The sequence below is a fragment of the Prinia subflava genome, chromosome 11 (assembly GCF_021018805.1).
Source record: "Prinia subflava isolate CZ2003 ecotype Zambia chromosome 11, Cam_Psub_1.2, whole genome shotgun sequence".
In the NCBI taxonomy this organism is placed as follows: domain Eukaryota; kingdom Metazoa; phylum Chordata; class Aves; order Passeriformes; family Cisticolidae; genus Prinia; species Prinia subflava.
The window spans coordinates 19,366,344-19,384,256 of NC_086257.1; the positions used below are offsets into that span (position 1 = coordinate 19,366,344).

The 17,913-nt window shown below is 47.3% G+C and overlaps 1 long non-coding RNA gene across 2 annotated transcripts in view; it reads left to right on the plus strand.

Moving 5' to 3' along the window:
* The window catches only part of LOC134556270 (uncharacterized), a 65,847-nt gene that overhangs the window by 42,282 nt on the left and 5,652 nt on the right, over positions 1-17,913 (plus strand). The window contains exons 1-2 of one of the 2 annotated variants that reach the window (XR_010081629.1): positions 1,380-1,454; positions 1,664-1,796. This is a non-coding gene — a long non-coding RNA (uncharacterized LOC134556270). Of the gene's footprint in view, positions 1-1,379; positions 1,455-1,663; positions 1,797-17,913 lie in introns of those variants that run through there. The other variant, XR_010081630.1, reaches the window with a different exon arrangement.

Sequence of the window (17,913 nt, forward strand, 5' to 3'; positions counted from 1 at the left end):
CTGCTAATGAAGAGACTTTGGAACAAGATATCCCCAAGGCCTTGAGTGGCTTCAGGTGTTTTGGGGAGCTGCAGCATCTGAAGAGCTCCACCACCATGAGACGTCCCTCAGTCCTTTGGCTCTGCAGCACAGGCTGCCAGGGCTCACCCCCCACACCATCCTGAGCACAAGGATGTGCCTGATGGCTGAGAGGGTCCCTGCTCTGCAGCGAGCACTGCTGGGGAGGAAGGTGAGCTTGAACACCAGCAAAAGGGTGGTGTGAGAGTGCCAGAGCCAGGGCACAAACAGAGCGGGCAGTAACCAGGGCCAGTTCCACAGCCAATGTTTGATCAAGGCTCTTTTGGGAATCGAAACTCAGGGGTGGGAAACAGAAAGCAGATAAATAAACCTTTCAAAGGCACACAGCCACATTGCTGAGCTGTCTCAGCCATGGCAGGCGGTGAGGAACAGAGGACAGGATAAATCCCTCTTTGTTCTTCTGCCCCTCTGTGTGCCCGATCGGGAGATAGGACACGGGCAAGGGTTCATTCTGCTGGAAAGCCACGGGTTATTAATTAACCTGCTTGGCTAAATACAGTCCTGATAAGGGCACAGCCCTGGTGGGGGCAAACCCAGGTGCAGTGGGGCCCAAAAACGACCATGGGGCAGGCAGGAATTTCCATGTCCTGTGCCAGGGCCACAGAATCACCCATGGTCACGCACACCCAGGGCGCCACCGTGCTTTGGGGCACAGAAAAAGCTCCATTTCAGCAGCCCCCTTTTTGCACAGCAAAAACAGGGATGTTGAGGAAAGGCAGCGATGCACTGTTGGATGAAGGCGTTGTTTCCTTTTAGCAGCTGGAGATGAGACAGGAGTGATAACTGTGAGAAAAGTAGATGAATATGGATTTTTTAGATTGGTCGTCAAATCCAAAAACAGAGAGAAAATGAGTAAACTCAAGTATTTTCCTCAACAGCAAGAGAAATGGTCTTTTTTTATTATATAATTCTGGTTTAAAAAATCTTTTCCTAAAATTTAGGTCAGTCTTTGAACAACAAAGCTTGTTTCCAAACAAAAAGTCAAAATATTTTGTTCTGATGATGTTGAAACAAAATGTCTCCGTATCTCCAAACCATTTCTTTTTGACATGTCAGAATGAAACATTTGTACACTTTCTAATTTTTTTCGCAAATACCGTTGGGTTCCTGCATTTTTCAGTGAACTTATCCATTCGAGGGATGTCACTCAACTCTAAAAATTACCATACATATAGAGCTACCTCTGTTACCACATTATGTCTCATGCAAGCGTGCCAAATGTGAATTCCTCACAAGGGAGCTGGTTAGACTTCAAAGCTGACCGATAAAGCCTGAGAAGGCACAGTGCCAATTAAAAGGGTCAAAATGTCCCTCAACTTTCCTTCAACCCTCCCCAGGGTCCCACTGTGCAGGTCAGTGCTGTGAGCCACAGTCAGGTGGGTTGTCTTGCTGTCTTTGGAGAGCACATATTTGGGGGACAAACCAAAGCTCACACCCCCTCACCTGTGTTCAGATTAGTGCTGTTAATTCTCATTAAAGCAGCCTGTCTAAATCACAGCTTCTGGGAAATGCATTTGATGGATCATTGTAGGGACCCTGTTGATCTGCAGGTATCTAAAAAAACCTCTCTGCTGGCTCCTTGCAGGGATCTAGCCACAAAATCATGGACACACCTGGAAATCTGTGAGTCCTCCAGAGCCAGAAATTTTGTGTATGGAATCATGAAACAGAAACATCCCTCTACACAGCCCTGGGGAAGGAGCTGCCCAGGAAGGCTGGTAGGTAGCTGCAGTGCTTGGGGTGACTCTTCTTGTCTATTTGTCTTCAGAAACCATCTCCTAGCCTTTCTCTGGGGGTCTAATCATCAGCTCCCTGGTTAAATATTATTAGACTGGGGGTGTTGCATGATTCTTATGCTCCTGGTGTCTGGGTGGGTGAGAGAAGCCCAGGTCCTGCTGGGGTGGTGGGGTCTTATGGAGAGTGGCAGCCTCTGAGGTGCCCAGCCCTCCTCAGCACTGCACATCCATCTGAGGCCACAGCTGGCACATGCCAGAGCTCCATTAGCTCCCACTGATTTAAATAAAAATCCCCTCTTTGTTGCTAATCACTCCATTCAGGGTTGGAAAGTCCACAGAACCAAAAATATACCCAGTTAGTCAGCAGGTTTGTGAATATTTTGAGATAGTGTAGGTCAAAAGTCAGTTTGCCGGCATTATCTTGATTATCCTATGGAAGTCTTTACTCAAAAATAGTCTCCAAAAGTGCAAGTTTAGCAAAACTTGGAGCTGGAATCGTTGGAAAACATTAAATGTACTCACCGAGCTGAATTCACATGAGGGCAGTTACTGTGTAATAGGCAGATGCTTTTAACTAACCTTTTATGTTTCGGTGCTTATTCACATCCAGGAGCAATATTATAGGTGTAAGGTTAGAATAAAAAATAATAACTTCCTAAAATCATAATGCAGGGGTTTTATATTTAGATCTACCAGGTGCATGCAGAATTACAGAATCACAGGATGGCCTGGGTGGGAAGGAACCTTTAAAATTATCTCTTTCCACCCCCCCTGCTGTGGACAGGGACAGCTTTCCCTAGATTAGGTGGCTCAGAGCTTCATCCAGCCTGGCCTTGGACACTTCCAGGGATGGGACATGTGCATTTATTAATTTTTAAAACAAATTATAGGTTAAAACAATTTACAGAGGTTGCTGGTGTCAGGACAGCTGGCAAGCATGGTACATGGAAAGATTTTTTTAGGGAATCTGTTCCTCCAGGGTATTTTCTTGGTCATCCTTAGTGGTCAGGGATGCAGGGGATGCCTGGGCTGGGAGCACAGGCTCCCTGTGTTTTCTGTGCAATGTGACTTCTGGCTGTGGAAGGCACCAAAATGCTCCTCCAGCTTTCCTTATCTGCCCGCATGCACACACAGACAATTTGTACACCTCCATCTCGCTCTGCCGTGCTCCATTACTGTGATTTATGTGCTGTCTGTCATCTGGAGCACTGGAGGAGCACAAGTGAGGGAAGAGCAATAAACAAATAATAATCAGCAGAGATAACACAGCAATGAGCCCTCAAACAGGCAGCAGTGCTAAGCTCCCAAGGAAAGGGACATTAGGGGGGCTCTTGGCTCTCCAGAGAAGGGCAAAAGAGGGAGCCTTTGGCAGGGGATTAAATCCTATGGAGGAGTGATCCAGCACTGTGTTCTTTGAAGGGCACAGGCAACACCAGAATGGATTGGCTGTGGACATGGAAAAAGAAATCTGATACTGAGAAATGGAAAAAGGAGAGCTCCTGGCAGGGAGGTAAAGAGGAGATGGACAGTGGCAGGGAACAGGGTTGGATTGGCTGCAGTGCTGGATGTGGTGTGAGCACTGAACCCCCCTGCCCAGCCAGGCAGGTAGAGCAGGTGTTGTGTGTGCCATTGTTGTGTGTGCCACAGGGCTGATGAGGCCAAAAAATATTCTCCCCTTTTACCCTTGTGACCACGCCTTTGATGGCTGCTTGTAACCTCAGGGCTCTTTGTCACTGCCAAAGCACAGCGCTGTGCTGGGGGCTTTGCCAGGGCTGCAGGAGTGTGACATGCCCAGCTCTGTGACAGCTGCAGGAGACTGGTGGCTTTGGGAAAGGGTTTGGGGTGGAAGGGACAGCAGAGATGCACCACCAACCTTATCCAGAGCTCACCTGGCCCTGCTGGGGCTCTCGGGGGTTCTGTGCAGGACCAGGAGCTGGACTCGATGATCCCTGGGGACCCTCCCAGCTCAGGACATTCCAAAATTCTCTCTGCAGTTCGTGTCACAGAACCACTGGCACTGTGCTGGCCCCCAGACACCCCCCAGCAGCAGCTCTGGGGCCTGTGTGGCTGAACAGGAGCCTTTTGCTCAGCACTCAGCACCCCTGCATGATTAGAGAAGAGCTGGGGCCCTTTTAGGTATTAGCGGATGGCAAATTTTTCCCTTCATTTGTTATTCGTGATGAATAATGAATTATTCTCATAACATTTACTATGCTGTTCATTTATTATACAGGACAGGGGAATGTTTAGAAGCTAATTATTGCTAGGAAGGCTCTGCACTTGCAAAATATGTGACTTTTGCATATTTTTATATCTGTGCTTCAAGCGGGGGAAGGGCTGTTTGTCTGTTTTAGCAGGTTTTTGCCCCTCCAACACCCAGCCTCACCACCTGCCTGCAGGCAGGACAGATGTCTCCCTCACCATCAGCAGCCAAGCTGCTCTTCCCCTTTTGCAGGAGGAGCCCCCGGAGTAGGTCTGGAGATTAAATTGTCACTTTTCCTTACACTCAGCAGTAAGGAGGAGCAGTGTTTTGCTGGCTGGAGGGGCAGAGCTCCACAACAGCATCACCATGGCCATCCCATCACCCTGTCACGAGGCTGCCACTGCTGCCAACACCTCAGCAGCTGCATCCAGGGAGAAATCCTACACGTCAGTGCCATGTCAGCCACGAGCCAGGGTCTGTTACCTGGGAAATGCCCAGAGCAGAGTGAGGGCAGGGCTCAGTGCCAGGCATTGCTGGAGAAGCCAGGCAGCCAAGTTCTGGGGAGCCAGGAGGAGATGGCCTGAATGGGGAGAGGCTGGGGACACTATTTGTTGTGCTCCAAGTACTGTACTGGGAGTCTAAGTGAGTAATATCCTTAACAGTGGTCTACCAAGGGCTGTAAATTGTCACTTGTCAAAACCAACTGTGCCGTGCTGCTGCTCACCAACAGATTTATCCTGGCCATTTACAGCTGGTAAACAATTTATCCATTATTTTGAAAAATGCTTTTAAGGAGACTGGAGCCTCATGCCCATCTCCTCTCCCCTGGGTGCAGGGCACAGCACTCTGCTGGCTCCCCAGGGCCAGCTGTGTCCGTGTCCTGCCCATGCACAGAGGGGCCATGGTCCTGATTTTCCCTGGGTGTCCAGCTACAAGAAGCAGAGCTGGCAGGAAGGATGCAGTGTCCCCAAAGCTGAGCCCTGTTTGTGCTCTCAGCTTGAAAAGGAGCATCATGGATGCACCAATGCCTGTGCCTTTCCAGGTCCTGTGTGACAGCTTGTGGGTCCAACCCCCAGCTGGAGAGAGCTGGCAGAGATCCCACTGACCTTCACAGCAGGAGACAAGCCAGTTCTGTGCTGTCCAATATCCTCCTTATCTTCATTATGTGCCTAACATCAATGTCCTCTCGTGGCTTCTAGAGATACCCTTACATATCTCTGGATAACTGTTACCAGAGCTAAGCCAGTGAGAGGTTTATAAACCCATGGGGAAAGATAGTTCAACACCATGTTTCTGAATAATTGATTATCACATGCTTCACTATAAAACTGATCTTCAGTGATACCCTTTTGGCTGTGTCTCATCGTCCCTTTTTGTTTTATTTTCATTCCCCAGCAGAAATCTCTCTCCACCAGCTGCCTTTGTAACCTGGTAAGAGCTGCCAGTAAATGATCTTTTATTTTATTTTTCATCCTTGTAGTGGTAAATTATTGTGTCAGCACAGAGACGATGCAGGTGACTAACCTCATAAAATGTAGTAAATGATTAATAAAATCTCAAATAACAATAGCTCCATGGGCAGATCATAACTTGCCTCTCAAGCAGCCCCGTGCCTTTAGAGGATACTGGCTGATTGCTCTGTGGGTGAGAAGATTTTTTTGCCATGAGATGACAGAGAAATGCCAACCTGGGAACAGCTTGTGAGCACTGAGAAGAGAGACAGCAGACCCTGATTTTCTTGTGCAGGGAACTCCCTGCAGTGAGCAGTGCCAGCACAAGCTGGGGTCCCACAGGCAGTGCTGTGCTCTGGTGGCACTGGGGCAGGGCTGGCTGCACACAGGGGCACCAGGAGCACATCCTCCAGGGCAGGGGGACCCTGTGGGCATGGCAGGGGGCTCACACTGAGGGGGAAGGAGGGAGACTCTGCTGAACCACAGCCATGATCCCAGAGACACACAGCAACTGCTCCACAGCCTGCTCCAAGGGGCTTTTAAAATAATTTTTTTCCTTCAGACAGCATCTTTTGACAATTACTTTTGGTAAAGTTAAATTAGCCGCCTCGATGGAAGGGCTGCTGGGCTGAAGCTCACTCTCAGCAGATTTCAGAGGGGATGAGAGTTTGGCATGCAGTGACAAAAGTGTTCCCCTCTTACTCAGAGATTTCTGGATCAAAACAACTGTCCAGAGGCAAACAAGTGCTAAACAGGAGCAGATAAAACCCTTCAGAAAAGCCTTGCCCAGATCCTTGCCTGCCCAGTGGGAAGCTGAACCACCAGCCAGCAGGGCTGGGGAAGGCTGAAGACACTTTCTGTTCATTTTTGGTTTTACAGGACCTACAAAACTCAGAGCTACAGAGGCTGTGCCTCAGCTGCATCCCCATCACTCTGGCACTTACCTCCACAGACACACAAAAAAAATTGCCTTTCTTGAAGCCACTCTTTATTCCCTGAAGGCACAATATGGGACAGAGACCTCAGAGAAAGGGAAACAAACTGTGCTTTTCCATGTGACTCCAACTATTAATATTCCAGTATTGGCCAAGCACTTGTAGAGCTGTAACAAGAACATCCTCTTATGTGCTGTTTCCAGGATTTATGCACAACAAGCAATACATAAATATCAATTAATGAAGCAACTATAGAAAAATTAATTAAAACATGAGAGGATAGAAGCCTCTATTCAGCCCCCTAAAAAGGAGCAACATATTCACAAACCCCTCCCTCCTGCTCAGAAGAAAGCTCTCAATTCCAGAGGAAGGAAACCATTAATTTTTTTTAATTGCACAATACTTTTAAATTAATTTCCATAACCACCACGATGAAAACAGCAAATGGGGGAGGGAAAATCAAAGATTTCATGCTTAAATTAGGACTCAATAGCTGTCTCTTGCCTGCTGATTCTGCTCCAAACTCCCTCTATCCCTTAATTTCCCTGTGGTGGCAGACGTGCAAACAGCAAGGAGCAGCCTGGCTGGGGTCCTCCATGAAGCCCTTAATGTCAGGGCTTAACTAATGGCACCTAAACCTATAAACCTAAAGCTATAACCATTAATGCATTAATTAGCCTGAATTAAAATTAAAAACTATTAATAAAGACAGCTGAAGGTGAAACCTTCGCATTCATGGCAAGGTTTTGTGGGGTTTTTTTCCTGTGCAGTGTTCCAGCCACAATCTGGACATGGTTTGGTGGTAGAAAGTGGCAGCTGAGCTGAATCCCCTGGCTCTAGCACAGCCAAGGGATTCTCTCCCCTGGCCATCCCAGGGTGTAGCTCATCCTGCTGGAAGGAAACTTGGAACAAAGCAGGGAAATGGGCAAGGAGCCTCTCATGGGCCAGCCAGGCAGAGAGCCACGGGCTGGGCTTGGCAGGCAGCGTGGGCAGCCTGGAAAACCTTTTACAACCTGCTCACCCCCAGATGACATCTGTGACTGTATTTTCCTTTTGTCTGTGTCACAGTGATTGTCCCTGTGGGTCCTGCAGAGTTCTGGAGCCAAGGAGCTGCCAGTGACTGTCATGGCCAGGCACTGGACCTGAAGATCATTGGTTGCAAACTATAAATCCCTCTGATCCTATTTTTCCTCAGGCTTTTCCAGCTGAGAGCCAGGGATACCTATTCACTTTCAGTGGAGGAAAAGTGGATCAGTGTGACTGCCTTTTATAGAAAATAGGACAACTCAGCAATGCTTTTCCTGCTTTTCCAAGACCTTCATCCACGGAGGGGGTGAGCACAGCAGCACTAGGATAAATAAACTGCAGCAGTGTGTGCTGCACACATCAGTGCCCTACAGAAACACTGGTTCAGGGATGCACAGCCAATCTGTCACACACACAGCATGCATTCACTCCCATCCATAGTACTGGAAGGGTTTGACCCTCACTAACACCACCAACCACAATAACATTCTCCTCTGCCAGCACCCAGAGCTGAGATTTGAGTGTTTTCCTTCAGGCAGCACCTGGCTGGCTTTGTGTGCAGCTGGAGGTTTGCCCAGCTTGGCTTGAACCAGCACTTCAGGAGCTGATCAACACTGCTCCCACCCAGCTCAAGGTGCTGAGCAAAGAGCAGAACTCCATCTGACCTACAAAATACAGGATATTTTACAGCATCTACCTCAGAGCTGGTGAACAGATGCACATTTTCTAAAAATCACTGTGCATGTGAGCCCAGGTGTCAGGAAGGAGCTGCTGAAGGCACCAATCTCCAGGCCACACCTCGTCCTTCACTGTCCCCTCTCAGGAAAAGTTCACCCCTGCCTTGCTAACACTTTCCCTCCTCAGCAAGGAGCTGCTCCATTGAGTCATTTTGCCTTCTGCATTTATCAAAAAGATCATCCATTAGCCATAATGGGTAAAAATAATATTTTGCACATGTCTGGGGTTCTTGAAGCTCCTCACAAACAATATGAAATCAGTTCTTCCAGTGAGCTGGGCAGGTCGGTGCCTATATCAATGTATCTGTATTCCCACAGACAGCTGAGGATGATCAGAATTTACAACAGTGCAGCAGGGGAACCAGTCAAGACCTGGGGAAGGCAGTGCTTGGGGCAGGACAAGAGCTCAAGGGCTCAGAGCCCCCAGCTGGAACAAGGCTGTAACCTTGGACAAGGAGTCCCACCTGATGCTGTAGCAGAGTGGGCTCAGCCTGTGGCTTTATTAAGCCCAGACCAGGCTGACTTGCCCTTTTCCCTTCTTTGCACCCTTCCAGCAATACTCAGAGCTGTGCTGGTCCATCACTTCATGCTGGGGGAGGCAATCCTGCCCAGGGTCACTCTGAGCATCCCAGTGGGGATCAGTGAGCACCACCACAACTCTGCCTTGGCCAGGAACCTCGATGCCTTTGCTGCCTGCAACTCCACCTGGCATCAGCTCCCACACAGGACAGAGCAGGGCACACAGCCCGTTTCCTCATTTAACAGAACTTGTTAATTTTTCTCTTTTATGACCTGCAGCATTATCAGCCGCAAATTACCGCTATCGATAACTCGTTAGCAAATAAAATGAAAGACAACGCTGCCGACATCTGTATGAAACCATGTCTGAGTGGCTTTGGCTCCTGCTTATTGGGCTTTTAGTATTCATTAGGGCTGGTAAACGGTGTGTGTTTAAAATGCTGATCTATGCAGCATGTGTTGAGCTCTCAATCCGCGTTAGCTGAGACGACGGCTGTACCAGCTCTGCTGCCTAACGAACTTGATTTATTATCGTTTCCTGAACCCTGTTTATGAGGCTGTTTTGTTTGTAATGACTTGGTATTTTTTTCACGCGGGAGAATTTATCAGCATCTGCGCATCACATTGTGTGGGGTGTCCTGGTGGCCTTGGCTGTGGCTGCAGAGCAGAGCCGGGGCAGAGCTGGGGAATGCTGTGAGTGCTTTCCGAATTACAGCTCATTTAAAAGGTGGTACTTCCTCTGGCTGTTTGTAGCAAAAGAAGGAAAAGCCGATTACCTTTGCTCTCCTGTCCTTTCTCTGTCTGGTGGAGGGAAAGGAGTGCAGGGCTGTGGGGCTTGGGAGCTCTCTGCCACGGGCTGCCAGCCAGGTTGGGCAGCAGATAAAAATATGGGTTGGACGTCTGCACTGATAAAAAAAATGATATTTGTGCACGTCACCAGGCACTGAGCAGGCAGGGTGTTGTTCTGACATTGACTCTGTCCTCTCCAGCAGGCTTGACCCTGACCAGATAAGATGCTCTGTGCTGTTCTGTTTCTTATCTCTAAAGGCTGCAGCCCCGTGACATCAAAGATACACAGAACTGTACCGTAGCACAATTACCCACAACATTTTCACCTGGTGCCCTCAAAACCTGGCTCACAGTCTGCCAAAGGCATGACTTCAGATACTTGGTGCACAGCATGTTGCTATTAGACAAAGACCGGGCATCTCACACTATCTTAATGATATTCTCAAGCACCTTCCAGTGGCTTCTGGATTTCCTCTGGTCTCCCCTTTGCAAACCAAGGCAGCTCCCTGAGAAGGAATTCCCTTATAGAGAAGACGTCTCTATGCATTTGAGGCTTTGTTGGTTTTGTTTCTTTTTATAGTCATAAATAAATATAAATATAAATATAAATATAAATATAAATATAAATATAAATATAAATATAAATATAAATATAAATATAAATATAAATATAAATATAAATATTTTCAAGCTGAATATTAAAACATTAGAAGCTTTCTCCGATATGGGATTACATCCAGCTTTACCAGAAATATGTGTGGTTTCCCACTTACCTGTCTCTGAGGGTGGAAGGTGGACATCAGTGTCTCCAGAGTGGCTGGGATGGAAAGGTAATTGTGGAACACTCAAGGCTTAGGGCACACAAGCCCTTGTGTGCCTTGCTGTGGCTTTGGGAGCTGAGATATGAACCCAAACTGCTGAACTCCCCTCCATGTTTCACTTTTAAGGAATTTCCCACTTCCTGGGAAATTTCTTTGGCTGCACCGTAGCCAAAAATCAAACAAGATGACTATTCTTCTTCTTGGAAAAAATCAGTATTTGATGTTGCTGTTCAAAGGCCAATAGACCCACATGAAAAAGCCAACTCTAAGCTGCACAGAGCAGCAAAAGGGGGAATTGGGAACCAGGGTGTTGCTCATCCAGTTTCAGGTCTCCTCATGCAGCAGACCAGTGTTACAGCAATGGGAGCAGTAGTCCTCTTGTAAACACACTTAGTGGGTCACACAGCACATTTGTTTCCAATTTGCTTATTCCTGGAATTTGGCATAAAACTTCTCATCCACAGCATCTGTGGAAATTTTTATTAGAAGGGAGAAAGCAGTGAAAAAGATCCACCAGTGCTGGATTTGATTTCTGGCTTGGCCATTAACTCAGGCCATCATTATGCAAACAGCCACTGGGTTATCTGACTTCATGCATAAAGACTTGCTGTCAGGAGAGGCTGGGGCAAAAATACTGGACTTTGGGGGAACATCTCCCTACCCCTCCATCTCTCCGCATCTAAAATGTCTCTAAGAATACTTCTCTCCCAAGGTTGAGCTGACTTTTATGGCTTTACTTGGAAATCTTGAAGGGGAAGTGCTATTAAAGCACAGAGAATGATTATTAACTGATGGAGAGGTATTTTAATGAAATATGCTGGCAAGGTTCCCTTTACTGTGCAGTGCCAGTGTTAAATAGGCTGCTTGAGGAGCTGCATATCTTCACTTTCTAAGTGAATGGCTGAGAAATAACCAGAGCTGCTTCCCCCAGTGCATTTGTTGCTGGGTCATTCATTTTTCTTGCCATCTCTCCTTCATCTCCTCTCCAGTAAATTCAGTGTCAGCTCAAAAGCTGAAGGAATCCACAGCATTCCTCTCCTGAGTTTCTCACTGCTTGGGAGCTTTTCTCTGTGTGATCCAACGAGCCCATATTCCCCTGGTGGAACCAGCCCCAGAAACTCAGCCAACACTGATTCCCCAAAGCTCCCACTGGGCCCAAAATCTCCTTGGTATCTGTGCTTCAGCTTATCCTACCCAGGATAAATGGTGTGGGGATGCAAAGGAATCAGAAGAGATGTGGGCTTTGACCATGGTGAGTTTCTTGGAAAACATCAGCGGCACAAAGCTGAGCTGGGGTCTGGGACCATCATCTCAGTGTGGGGAGATCCCTCACCCCTCACCCCGGGCAGGGACCTTCTCTGTGAGGTTTGGGGTTGCTGAACTCCAGTGAAATTGGTTTTGGCTGCAGAGAGCAGGAGGAAGCAGCAATTGTTCACAAGGGCTGATGACCAGAATGGCCACGAGCAGCCAGGTTCTCCCCAGCCCTTGAGGCAGCTGTGCTTGAGACAGGAAACTGCTGCAAGGTCTCCCCATGAGCATGTTACCAGACACCATTCCTTGAGAATGACCTTTTGTGCTGGAATTGGACTGAAATGTGCTCTGCTGAGAGGACCATTCCCCCTCCTGTCCTCATCCAGAGGCAACACATCCACACAGCCAGTGACTGAGAAGGCCCCTTTGCAACCTGGTCAAATATTCCTGTGTTAAAGTCACATCCTCAGCATCAACACAGCTAGCAGGTGTTTTCCTTCAGATAGTTTTTTCCTTAGATCTGCAGAAGGACTTTGGAGTTCCAGTTTGTCCTCCTGAGACCTTCAGGTTAGCCACAAATTCTGGATATGGGCTGCTATCCTTTGCTCACACTAGCCCTGCTGAGTGGCACAGAGAAGTGAGAACCAGAACTCTGTTTTGTGGCCATCTCCAGCAGCTATCACATCTTCTGGCAGGGGAAATAAGTTGGCAAATCCCCCCAGTGTTCATTGAACCCCTGCCAGTGTGCCATGTGAATGGGAAACCAAAACAAATCCCAAAGCCACTGTAAGAAGAGATTGCTGTAGGAAGATCGACTCCTGCAACCCCGTGCTACCTTCGAGGAACACAGCGAGAGCCAGCCAGAGACACCATCTGTTTGTAGTGGAACGTGCAAATTTACATCTATTTCTGAATTCTTGCATTATGAAACTGGAAATGTCTCAGCTGCAGAGTGCACAGGAAGTGGAACAGCATGGACATCCACTGGGTGTTTGAGCCCAGGACACGTGGAGAGCCTGGTCACACCAAAATGAAACGAGGTGAGGCTGTGGCTGGCAGCAGGAACCACTGCAAAACTTCTGTGTCCCCCTGCAAAGCTCTTCCAAAGAATTCACCAGGCCTCAATGTGGAAGAGTAACAACTCCTTGATGAGCCAGTTTCCCACATCATGTATCTGGCATTTCCAGTGCCTTGTCCCCAGAAATAGCTGGGTTTCTGTCTGTGAATCATTCAGATTTGCATCAGTTAGAAGCCTGACTGAACAGCTCTATTTTTTGCTTCTTCTGTCATCTTCCAGTGGATCACCTCATGCCTCTTTTCCTTCTCGCAATGCCTGTTCCTCACACCAAAAGGGTGATTTTTTCATCTGTAACCTGCTTTAAATGTCTTGTAGGAATGCCTGAAGTCTGGACAGAGAGGTCATCCCCCACAGAAGGCCAGCACCCATGGCACAGCAGGCAGAGGCTTTGCACATTGTTCTGGGCAACCCAAAGGGGGATCCCACTTAGTGACCATGGGCTGGAACCCCCTGGTTTGGAGACCAGCACTCAAGGTTAACATGGGCCTTGCTCTGTTAAATCCCAGCCTTTGGGAGTTACCAGCCTGTGGTGTTGGTGTGCATCAGCACAGTGAATGCACAGTGGTTATTCTACAGGGCAGAAATACCTTTGGGCCATTTTCTAGCCCAGAAAAACCCAAATTCTCATTTAATTTTCAGTGTGCTCTTGTACAACAAACAGTGATAAAGATGTGAAAGAGAAAATTACCACCGGGGTGTGGAGCATTTCCTTGAACAGTAAATTCTGGATATTTAACATTTCCAGAAATGGTAAATGCCACTGGCACAGAATGATTATGGTGAGGTTTGGAAGGTGAATATCCTTAGACTTCGGTGGCCAAGGTGAACATTTGCTCAGCCATGTTAAAGCTTATTAGTCAAGTTGTGTATTAGGGAGATCTGTCTTTCTAATGTGACTTCCCTGCTCATTTGTCTCACAAAACCATGGCACCCTCCCCTCAATTAATGCTGCATGGAGCCTTCAGCTCTGTCAATGGTGTAATTTGCATTTTCTTTGGCTTGTGAGCCTTGGGGCTTTGTCTTGTTTTATATAGGATATGCTATACAACAATTAGCCTGGAACCAAGACAACATGCGTTTACATGATAATGAGCTATTTTCCTCTTCAAAGCCTGACTCCTGTATTCCAGTCATCTTCCAGTCATTTTGCATGATTCTAGCCTGTATTTTTCAGAAGATTTTGCCCAGCCACACAGCTTTGGGATGGCAGGAATATGGCTGCTATGACCATTTGCTACCAGTCCTCAAGCTGGCAGGGCTGACTGAGGGTAATGCAGGACAGGTGAAGAATCAACTGGGTCCTTCAATTATCATTCTGTGGTCTCCTGACATTAGCCTCTTGAACTGATACTAATTTTATTTTTTAAAAGTAATATACTTTATAGTTTTAATGCATTAGCTGGATGCTGTGAAACACTTTCAGCAGCCTCAGTGTATCCTTGCTGCTTTCTGATTTCACAGGGTTTGGGCTCATCCTTATTTATTAATGCTGCCCCTTGGATAATTACAGCTCTCCTCCTCTGTGATCATCTCTGATCATATTATAATTTCCTTTAATCTTCATATGAAACTTCCTTAGATTCAGGATCCAGAATGAATTTTAGTATTATTGATCAAAATAATGTGGCACATCTTAAAAGAGCCTTTACTACATGGTGTATATTCTTGCAGCTCATTACAGCAGAATCACTTTGAAATGCAGTCTTGTCCTCTTCCCTGTAATGGGAAGAAATGATATAGTCTTGATGATACTATTGTTCCCCCCTTTCGTTGTAGGATTAGCATCAATCAGCTGGACAGCGTGATTGATTTTCTAATTAATAAGGCATTTGTATCAGCTTGCATAACCACACAAAGCTTAATGGGTTCCCTACTGTATCTGAAAACTGATTTTGTGTGTGTGAATTTACTCCTGCATTTGGAAGCATTTTAACCAGTGGCAGGGCTAGTTGTGGAATCCTTCACCTAGAGCTCTGCAGTGTAGTAAAGGATTTAAAGCGTGTTTCACTAATCACCACAGCCAGATTTAAAAGCTTATTTTGAATGAAGGCTTTTGCTCCAAGGCTCAAAAACAATTGAGAGGTATGTGAAGAGGAGAATTAATGTCCTTTAAGGTGAGCTCAAAATGCAGTTGGGGCAGCACAAGAGCACCAGGGGTGGGGGCTGCCCAGGGGCACTGTCCTGCCCAGCCTAGCATTGCTTGTTAGCATTGTTTGATTTATCCTAAAACAATCTCTGGGCTATCAAAAAGACTCATCCAGCTTTACCCCAGCTCTGTGAGATCTCCTGTGTGTCACCCTGAATGCTGTAGCAGCTGTGACCTCAAAGGGATGCTTGAGTTAGAGAATTCCCAGCCCCCGCCAGATCCCCTAAATGTCAGAGATAGTGGCCAGGACAGGGAAAGGCCAGCCAGTAACCTGAACTCTGCCCCATGCCAGGAAAATCTGAGTCCAGCTGCCCCAGACACGAGACTGGAGGGTCATAGTGGGACCAGGTGGTGCTGAGGAACTGGGGCATGTCCTTGGTGAATAAACAAGCAGAAAACCAGTGGAGAGCTGTCCCACTTCAAGCACCAATTCTGGGTCACGGCAGCTAATTGCTGTGACAGCATAAATGATTTAGGGTGCGAGAAGCTCCCACCTCACCTGCATTTGAAGGGCTGTTTGCAGCCAGAGGCATGGCTGCATCTGCAGCAATGCACCTGGACCACGCTGCAATGCATGCTGCATTCAGCTTCTCTGGGAGGATGGTGATAGACCAGCAGGCAGAAGCTGAGCAGGGAGGATGTCCTGGGGGACATGGCTACAAGAAAAACACCGGCTTGAGAAATTCTCATCTGATGCTCCAGTTTCCTGCACTTGTGGCCTTCCTGCACTGCCAGTCCCAGGGGAGCAAAGCTGAAATCAATGAGAAGAGCTGGCATCTCCTTCAGTTCGACTTTGATCTGGCTGCACTGAGGAAATGGTTTAATTCCCATTTTGCATCGTCGTGTCTTCCAACAAAAGGAGAGAAACTGCAGGCTCTGCTCCCGGTGTGAATCTCCCCCTGGCTGCACAGCCCCCAGGAGCAAAAAATGAAACAAAAGCTAAATCTTGCAGGCAACCCAAACTAAACGAGGTCAAAGATGTTCCATGATTTTAATCTGCCCTGTAAATTAAATGCAGTGCAGATGGGAGCATGGTGAAGTTTCTTCCCAATCCTTTGCCCTGGCTTACACTTCCCCAGCCCCCTTGCACTAAATTATAAATCCGATGGCAAAAGCTGTACATCAGCATGGGTTTTGGCCCCTAGCCCTAGCACACTGTCTGGAGAATGAACAAGCTCCACAGTGTTAAAATAAATAGACTCACATGCAAGCCTGGGATGATTTAAACCAGCTCTCAGTGTGAGAATCAGTGGCCACCCATGTGGTAGTTACAGCATCTGGGACTGTCAGGATGGCAGCTCACAGGCTTGGGTGGGACAGGGGGGCCACACCACTCACAGCTGCCAGGAGAATGGGAATGTAAAGCTTTGGGGGAAAATACAGTGGGAACAATCTGCTGTGTGAGCTGTGCAGGCTGCTGCCAACCACCACGCACAGGGCTGGAAGGTTCCTGGCTTGCTCCAGCTGATCCACTGTATTCCTTGAATAGAATCACAGAATATCCAGAGTTGGAAGGGACACACAGGGGTCACCAAGTCCAGCTCCTGATTTAGCTAAAATGGTGAAACTGGTTTAAAAGGAGGTGGTGCTTCCATTAAATTTAGAACACCCTAACCTGGCTTTAAACTGCACTAATCTGAAGTGATTTACTACACGTAACTTGATGGCATCTCATTTTCTGTTGGGATGTAATGACATACCTTTGGAGCTGCATGTCAGATCATCCCTGGCATTTCAGGCCAGTTTTGGCTCCCAGAGGACAGACTGGTTTGCTGCTAAGGAGAACCCCAGTCTGCACCAGCAACTCCACACACCCCAGAGCTGCAGCTGAGGAACCAAACTCACAAAACCTTTTGTAATGCAACATCCTCATTCACATAATATAGAAAGTTATGTGATTTCTCTATTTAGGATGAAAAAACAACAACAAAATGGTTGCTGGAGAACTCTGAGGGTAATGAGGCAGGACAGACTGAGCTCATGTAGCAATATCCCAGGGCAGTGGCACTTCCATGGGATGCTGTCAGTCAGCTGAGACTGTGCAATCACTTTAAACCCCTAAGGATGAAGTTTACACTAAAATATTTCAGCCCTCCTCGATGAGGTTAGAAAAACACACTGTTAGAATGACTCAGCTGATATGTAATAAGGGAGGAGAAGATGGAGTGAAGGAGCTTTTGCCTTGTACCTCTCATGAGGGACTGGTACAAGCCACAGGCTGGGGGGACCTTTCCTGTCCTGGTGCCTCAGCTGAGCAGAGTGAATTTAGGGGCTGGAATTGCCCTGTGTGGCCACAGACAGATGCCTCCCTGGCAGAGCAGTGGGAAGTACTGGGTGTGGGACCTCCTGCCCTTGTTCAGCTGCTGGAGGAGGATTTGCAGCCCTTGAATTAACCCTGGAGGTTTTCTGCTGCTGGAGGCAGTCAGCTGCAGGCACGTGCAACCCTGAGACGCAGCTCTGCTTTGAGAAGAGCAAACTCCATCACCTGGGCAGGCTCCTGCCTCCTTGGCCTCCCCTTCACCTCTCATAGCCACTGATTTTTTACATCCTGTATCACACAATACACATGCCCATCATGGAATGCTCAGATTTCTGCTGTGATCTCTGACTGGAAAAACATGGGATGCTGGAGCACCAAGTGCAAACATCTTCTTTTGCAAATTGTTAACTGGATTCTCATTTAGATTTCATATTTATCCTATGTTTCATCCCTCTGGGGAATTTGTCATCCCTAATTAATCTTGGATCATATAATATCTTGTGTAACCACCTTATTGATTGTTCTAAATGTGCAATCATTTATTATTTTGCTTACTTCATTGGCTAAATGGTATTTTGTTTTTTGAGACCAGCTCATCCTTTGCTCATCAGTTCAAAATCACTGGAGTTATTCCATGAATTCACAGATTCATTACATCTTGTTAATAAAAGGGGATAAAGCTGTCTTCTGTAAATAATTTTATTTCATTTTGTTTCCCCAGAATGGAGAAGGAGATGGAATATTATCCAGGATTTCCTAAGCAAGCCCATCTGTATTTTCAAGTGTTTTTGGCTGAGTGGTGAGAAGTGACAGTGAGCACATCTCAGCCTGTCCAGGGCATGGGGAAATGCCTCACTCTGTGCACTCAGAGTGGCACAGGAGC